The sequence below is a fragment of the Aegilops tauschii genome, chromosome 3 (assembly GCF_002575655.3).
Source record: "Aegilops tauschii subsp. strangulata cultivar AL8/78 chromosome 3, Aet v6.0, whole genome shotgun sequence".
In the NCBI taxonomy this organism is placed as follows: Eukaryota; Viridiplantae; Streptophyta; class Magnoliopsida; order Poales; family Poaceae; genus Aegilops; species Aegilops tauschii.
In genome coordinates, this window is record NC_053037.3 from 70,733,216 (window position 1) to 70,741,530 (window position 8,315).

General features: G+C 48.0%; 1 long non-coding RNA gene across 1 annotated transcript; it reads left to right on the forward strand.

Moving 5' to 3' along the window:
• Positions 1-487: 487 nt before the first annotated feature.
• Positions 488-2,032, forward strand: LOC109756975 (uncharacterized). The gene is made up of 2 exons (XR_012204307.1): positions 488-940; positions 1,470-2,032. It is a non-coding gene; the product is annotated as an uncharacterized lncRNA (long non-coding RNA).
• Positions 2,033-8,315: the final 6,283 nt, after the last annotated feature.

Genomic DNA, 8,315 nt, shown 5'->3' on the forward strand with positions numbered 1-8,315 from the left:
TCTCAGATTAAATATCAATTTGACAACATTAATTTTCAATATCAATTGATATTTAAAATGATACTCAACATTAAATTTCATGTGTCAAAAATACCAAATAAAATTTCTTGTTGGCTCCTTTCAATTCCGTAAACATAAAACATAATTTTCTATCTATTTTCATTTTAAACAGTGCAAGATCTTTAGAGAATCAAAATAATACAGAGAAGCACTGAATAAAATGAGAATACATAGGACATCAAATTTGGCCCACGAAACCCACGGCAGACTTTTATTGTTTCAGCCCAGGAGAAAAGTTCTCAGAGAAAACGAAAAACTCTCCGGGGTTTAGACAAACTGGGCCTCAGCCCATGGTCAGATTTGGCCCGTTATCTGCTCAAAGGTCCAGCAGCTGATCCGCGCCGATCTAAGCCGTTCGATCTAGTCGACGGCCCGGATCATCCCCAGCCAGAACAAAACAACTGCCGGTGGGAACCCTAGCACATTTGTCTCCTCCTCCCCCGATCTTTACGCTCCCGTAGAGAGCGGCGACAACAGCGGCGGCCCGGGGAGCTCGCCAGCCATGGCGGCGCGGCAGCTCTGCTCGCCGGCCAAGCGTACAGCGGATTGGATCCCGCGCGCTTTGCCGTCGAACGAGGCCTCTGCGTCCGCGCGCGCCCGACAGTTCGTCCGGTGGGGAGGGACTCGCCGGCCACCGCGGCTTTAGGGGACGGCGGGGACGGCCACACACGCGAGCGGCGGCGCGACCCTTTCGAGGTGACGGAGGCGTGCAAGACACGACGGCCATGCGACGCACACGTCCATAAGCAGGAAGAAAGGGGCCGGATCGATTCATCCCGCACGGTGGCTCGAGGGACAGCGTCGTCGCAGCACCGACGTCCGCGCGCGGCGTCGGCCGTGCGGACCCCGGAGGGTGGGGACATCGATGCGGCGTCATATGGTGAGCCCCCAGATCCATTCCCCTTTCTTTAATTCTTGTTACAAAAAATTTATGGATTTGATGGCTAGGGTTTCTGAAAGTTGGGGAATTAATCTTGATTATGCATTCTTGATCCCCTTTTCCTTCTGATTGTCAAAGCGGGTGTAAACAGGTGCTAATTAAAGATACACCTAATGCGGAAGCATGACTACATTAACCGAATAGAGAGAACATGACCATTATCCAATCAGCACTAACCCGTAGCAATTATGGCTTTAACGAAAACAATTTACTTCAATCCTAGATCATTAACTTATCAGAGGGCAGTAGTCTTATACATAAAGCATTAGGACGTATAATGACTATCAACTTGAACAGATCATCCTTAAACTTGATTTGGGATCTAATCTAGGCATTAAACTAGCTCAGGATACCAATGTTAGAAATAAGGCTTTAGGTTTATTGCAATAGGACCATTTGCCTAGCATTAGATCACCAGGATATGATTAACAGAGGGGTTCGTGAGATCTTACAGGCTTGTTCTATGCAGGCACAGTGGAGCTCATGATCTCCAGTGGCGAGGATGAGCAGCAACAGTGGCACCGTGATGATGTAGTAGTGGAGAGGCAGCAGCTCATCCAGGAGCTTCGCCGGTGGCAGCGGGAAGCCGCCGACACAGCCTTGCGGTGGCCGGCGATGGAAACGGCCTTCCCATTGCTTCAGCACACCCCTAGATCGGTAGGGTTTGCGGGAATTAAGGGCTGGATATCATGTACGTGAACTCACTCGTCATAGGTATCCAGGCCCTACCCTTTATATGTGTGATGGCAACAGGGGACCAAAACCATCTGTCGGTTAGAGGTGCCCCCAATCAGGGCGATTCTGTTGGGGTCACAGCCACCTACGTTGGTTCGTGGCCCATCCCCTTAACGTTACTTTTTACCTGGTCAGAGCCGAGATCAACCAACAGTCCCCACTAGAATAATCATCAGTAGAAGATCCTCCGCCACCCATAAAGAAATGAAAATCTTCGTCATCCTGGCGTGAAGGAATAAATAACACAAGTATGTGGAGGGACTTAATGACAGGATTAAATTGACAGCATCAAGCAAACATGCCAACACGAGGCAATCTACCTCATCACTTTGCTCGTCCCCAAGGTTCATTGTTTTCAACTGCTTTCCACTGCAAATTTCCCATACAAAAATGAAGATGCTTATAGCGCTTAAGTATATAGAAAGAAAGAAGGATGTTGAAGCCAACAGACAGGCACATACTTGACGAAGTTGAAAAGGTTAAAGTATTCATTCCTTTGGATATTTCTGAAGATATGCTCTTGGCCATTTTTTCGCTTGACAAGGAGGTCCAAATAGCGATCTGATTTACCGGCGCCCTCACGGCGGTAACTTCCAAACCCAACAAACTCAACCTACATCAAATAGTAGTAAAATGATATATCCTTTCAGCAATGCACGGAGGGACGGTATCAATTTCTAGCATAAGGAAAAAGTAATACCTCTTCATAAAAAATGAGCATAGGGGGCTCCGGCAGAAAGAAGAAAACCCTTTTCAAGTGGATACAGAAGTCCATGTTCAGATTTCAGAGATGTTTTAACTGCATATTCACCTTGGCAAGTTCTGTAAGAACCCGGCCTTGTGACTTTGGCACCAGATAGGCCACAAAGGACTTTGGTGAATACCTTATGTATTGGACCCTAAGGATGAATCGAACGCTTGTGTAAGTTAGTTGGTTTTTATTTATTTATTTTTTGCGGATGAAATTAGTTGATTTAACACAATAGGATTTACCAGACCCAAGGAACTGTCAGTAGATAAGAATAAGTTAAGTAAGAATTACGTACAAACTAGTTCAAAAAGGCAAGCGCCAGTTTATAACAGAACCTCGTACACAGTAGACAGGTTTGGTAATAAGCCTTCCCATAAATATCCACCAAATTTACCCATTCTGTAATGGGCTAGTCCGTAGAGGCATACTACCTCCTTTCTGGTTTAAAAGGCCCACACGTATCCCTAGATCGATAATCTCACCAAACTTCAAATGTTATATTCTCTAATGGTATAACTTTTGTGACAAAGGATTTAAATTACAGTGCTTGAATTGTCGACCTAGGGATATGCGTAGGCCTTCTAAACCAGAAAGGAGGGAGTATTTGGGAATAAATTAGTACAATCCATCTCAAAAACCATGTGGTGTTATTATTTTCATATGCAAGTAAAATAATATTTAAATGGTGTTCTTTTAGGAACGAAGGAAATTGCCAGCTTAGCCTAACTTAAGCCTCGTTTTCAAATCCAGTTCAAGTTTGATGAAAGGTTGAATGTGATTATTAACAAAACACAAAAGGGGGATTCAATTTTCTATTAGAAAGAAGTCGCTGGTGGCTCAGAGAATCTCTTCCTATCTCAGACCATGCAGAACACTCCTGGTGGAGTTTTCTGTACTAACAAACTTGTCTCTGCATATTGCCATGTATTCCTTCCGTTCCAAATTATAAGATGTTCTAACTTTTTTCTGATTCGGATGTATATAGACGCATTTTAGTGTGTTTGCTTACTCATCTCAGTACATATGTAGTCCATATTAAAATATCTAAAACATCATATAATAGTGAACGGAGGGAATATATTTTATGATTTCAACATGATATCTGGTTCCATTTTGAGCACATCAACATAAGTATTAACAAATAATATTTCAAAGTAGCAAAATGTTCACCATATAAGATTCCTCCAACTTATCTTTGTATTTTTTGGCCAGAAGATCTCTGCTTAAATTCAAATCTGTTTCGACTATTATCTCTGTCATAAACTGTCAAAGAATAAGGGAAAGAGTCAAACAATTGCTATATTATCCAGCAAAACAAACACTGTAACCAAGTTGCCAAACCAAACATAACACCTAAACATTACGAGCAAATTTTGCGTCACATAACCTGAATGACAATGTTAGGGTACAATGTTCTGCCTTTACGGATTGGCGGATCAAGAGTGACAACCGCAAAGGTATGAGGACTGTCTGGCTGCAAAGCACAACCATGCAATCGAATTACTTACATATCTAGCATCAACCAACACAATATCACAATAATTACAGTACACACATAACCTTGGGTAAAACAAAAAGGAGAATGATGCTACTATATTGGATTTTAATATCATCAGCTTGTCCATGGAGTCGCAGAAATGAAAGATGAAGCTCAACAGTACGTCGTCCTCTGCATAGCCAAAGAAGATAGTCATTAAGAACTCATCTCGAGTTTCTAATAACATAAATGGTCGGTATTTTCAACCTTGGTATGATAATAGCTATTTCTTCATAGGTGTCAACTGCGGCTTCAGAAGAATATTTCAATATTGTCTCCCACTAAAAAAAGGGAAAATAAAAATTTAGAAGACATCACCGTAGTTAGAATGAAGTCAATGTGCCGCATGTTTCATGGCATGTCACCTGGGCTGAAGAGAGAATCTCTTCTCCAGCAAACTAATAACTAGTTGGGGAGTGCTTACTGTGTCTTTTGTTATTCTTCTATTTCATATCCACTGATAATTACCTTAGGCATGAAGATGACAAGAATGTTTCATGTGGTTCCGAGGTGACCCTCTCAGAGACTTAGAGTAGTTACAGACTTAGTAGTATTGTTATTACTATCATGCTTGTTGGAACTGTCAGAGTAGTTTGGTCCAGTCGATATATCAATCTCTAATGACTGTTCAACTTCTTTTCCCCTCCGAATTTTGTCCAGGAGAATTGTCATTACTCCCTCTCCGTCACGAGCAGAACGCGAAGGGAGGAGTACCTGCGTACAGCATCCCCTCCTTCCATGGCCGGGGCGGCCGGCTCGGGGCGGGGAGGAGGTGGCAACAAGCGATGGCGCAGCTTTGCTAGATCTGTTACTCTGCATATTTCATTCTGAATATTCCATCCAATCTGATCTTGAACAATTATGTGCGAGTGTGACGCCCCCGATTCGACCGTACACTAATCATGCACGCAAATGTGTACGATCAAGATCAGGGACTCACGGGAAGATATCACAACACAACTCTACAACATAAATAAGTCATACAAGCATCATAATACAAGCCAGGGGCCTCGAGGGCTCGAATACAAGTGCTCGATCATAGACGAGTCAGCGGAAGCAACAATATCTGAGTACAGACATAAGTTAAACAAGTTTGCCTTAAGAAGGCTAGCACAAAAGTAGCAACGATCGAAAGGGCAAGGCCTCCTGCCTGGGACCTCCTAACTACTCCTCGAAGCCGAACTCCATGTAGAATCATCCTCGGGAACTCTAGCTCCTGGACTCCAGCATCTGGTTGCGTCAATCAGGTATAGAAAGGGGAAAAGAGGGAGAAAAGCAACCGTGAGTACTCATCCAAAGTACTCGCAAGCAAGGAGCTACACTACATATGCATGGGTATATGTGTAAAGGGGCATATCAGTGGACTGAACTGCAGAATGCCAGAATAAAAGGGGGATAGCTAGTCCTGTCGAAGACTACGCTTCTGGTCATCTCCATCTTGCAGCATGTAGAAGAGAGTAGATTGAAGTCCTCCAAGTAGCATCGCATAGCATAATCCTACCCGGCGATCCCCTCCTCGTCGCCCTGTTAGAGAGCGATCACCGGGTTATATCTGGCACTTGGAAGGGTGTGTTTTATCAAGTATCCAGTTCTAGTTGTCATAAGGTCAAGGTACAACTCCGGGTCGTCCTTTTACCGAGGGACACGGCTATTCGAATAGATAAACTTCCCTGCAGGGGTGCACCACATAACCCAACACGCTCGATCCCATTTGGCCGGACACACTTTTCTGGGTCATGCCCGGCCTCGTAAGATCAACACGTCGCAGCCCCACCTAGGCTCAACAGAGAGGTCAGCACGCCGGTCTAAACCTATGCGCGCAGGGGTCTGGGCCCATCGCCCTATGCACACCTGCACGTTGCGTACGCGGCCGGAAGCAGACCTAGCCCCCTTAATACAAGCGCGAGCTTACGGTCCAATGCGGCGCGCGCCACTCAGTTGCTGACGTCAAAAGAGCTTCGGCTGATACCACGACGTCGGGATACCCATAACTACTCCCGCGTAGATGGTTAGTGCGTATAGACCAAATGGCCAGACTCAGATCAAATACCCAGATCTCGTTAAGCGTGTTAAGTATCTGCGAACGCCGACCAGGGCCAGGCCCACTCTCTCCTAGGTGGTCTCAACCTGCCTTGTCGCTTCGCCATAAAGTAACAGTCGGGGGCCGTCAGGAACCCAGGCCCACCTCTACCGGGATGGAGCCACCTGTCCTTTCAGCCCCCTCATCAGAATCACTTGCGGGTACTCCTCGAGCCGACCCGACTTTAGTCACCACATGTGTCATGTATATAATGTATATAGTATATACCCGTGATCACCTCCCAAAGTGATCACGGCCCAGTAGTATAGCATGGCAGACGGACAAGAGTGTAGGGCCACTGATGGAACACTAGCATCCTATACTAAGCAGTAGGATAGCAGGTAAGGGTAACAACTGTAGCAACGATGACAGGCTATGCATCAGGATAGGATTAACGGAAAGCAGTAACATGCTACACTACTCTAATGCAAGCAGTATAGAGAAGAATAGGCGATATCTGGTGATCAAGGGGGGGGCTTGCCTGGTTGCTCTGGCAAGGAGGAGGGGTCGTCAACTCCGTAGTCGAACTGGGTAGCAGCAGCGTCGGTCTCATAGTCTACCGGAGAAGGAGAGGGGGAAGAAACAGTAAATACGGAGCAAACATAGCATCACAAAGCATAACGTGGTAATACGACGTGTCGGGTGTGACCTAACGTATGTCTACACGAATAGGTGAAGGGGGAAATTCAACAGGGAATGTTTTCCCGGTTCCGGACCTGTGCCAGACAGATGACCGGAGGGGGAAAGTTCCATGTTCAGCATGCTAGAGGCATGTGACAAATGAACGGACCGCGTATTCGGATTCGTTGGATTTTTCTGAGCAACTTTCATATAGAAAAAGTTTTCATCCGAGCTACGGATTATTTTATATGATTTTTGAAAGATTTAACAATATTCTGGAATTTTTTATATTAACAGAAAAGGAATATGACGTCAGCATTGCGTGGGGATGACGTCAGCAGTCAACAGACTCGCTGACCAGGGTCAAACCGGGCCTGTGGGTCCAGTGGGACCCACATGTCAGCCTCTGTTAGTCTAACAGTAATTTAAACTAAACTAACAGTCTAATTAGAGGGGTGGGCCCCATATGTCAGTGAGTGTTTAGGCTAGTATAGTTACTTGTTTTTATAAAAACGTTTATTAAACTAATTATCAGAGCGGGGGCCCACATGTCTGTGACAGAAGCTGGCCCAGTCAGTGTTGACCTCAGTCAACTGGTCAAAGTGGGGCACCTGGGCCCACCAGTCAGTGGCTGGGGCCTGCCCAGTCAGCAGTTGACTAAAGTCAACAGGGCAGCCGGGCCCCAGGGGCCCACGGGTCAGCGACCCAGGGGCGGGGGCCACTGAGCCACGTCGGCGTCGGCGCCGGAGAGAGCTCCGGCGACCAAATCGCGCGGTGGCGCGCGTCGGGGATGGTCGGAAATCGCCGTCCGGCGGCCAAAACGACGGCGGTTGGTTGCGTTCGAACGGGAGCAAGGTTCCGCATCGATCTACGGCACGAGCGCGAGCTGAAAAGGCCGGTGCCGTGCGCTAGGTCGTCGCCGGCGGACAACGGAGTCGGTTGTCAGTGGAACCGGAGTTGCACAGCACGGGGAGGCGCGCTAGTGGTGGCTCAGGCTCACACGAGCTCTAGGAGCTCGATGCGAGGTTCAGTCGCACGTGACAATGGCGATGGCCACGGAGGCGAGCTCGTCGGCGGCGATGCGTGCTAGTACGAGTGGAGCGGCGGCTACGGGCGAACGGGGTGCCGCAAGGAGGGGGGAAGGAAACAGAGGCTCACTGGGAGCCTGCAGGTGTGCAATCATGGGCTCGGGGGAGGCTCGGTGGAGCGAATCGACGACGGCCGGGGTCGGGGCAGAGGAGGAAGAAGAGGTCGCGGTGGTGCTGCGGGGCTGTCCCGGTCCGCGTGGCTCGGCGGGGAGGATGAGGAGGTCGAGGCAGAGCCTTGGGGCACGTCGGCGAGGCAAAGGTCGGCCGGTGGCCGCGGTGGAGTGCGGTGAGCGGTGACGGAGAGGCGCGGCCCAGGCGGACGAGGAGGGGAGAGAGCGCAAGCGAGAGAGAGAGAGGGAGAGAGAGAGGGGAGTGGAGGTGCCCGAGGCGTCGCGGGAGGTGGAGGCCTTATCCTCTCGCGGTGATGCCGGCGAGGTGATCCGGCGGGGTCTCGCCCCTGTAGCGATGCGGTCGCTGGAACAGGGAACACGACCGGGGAGGGG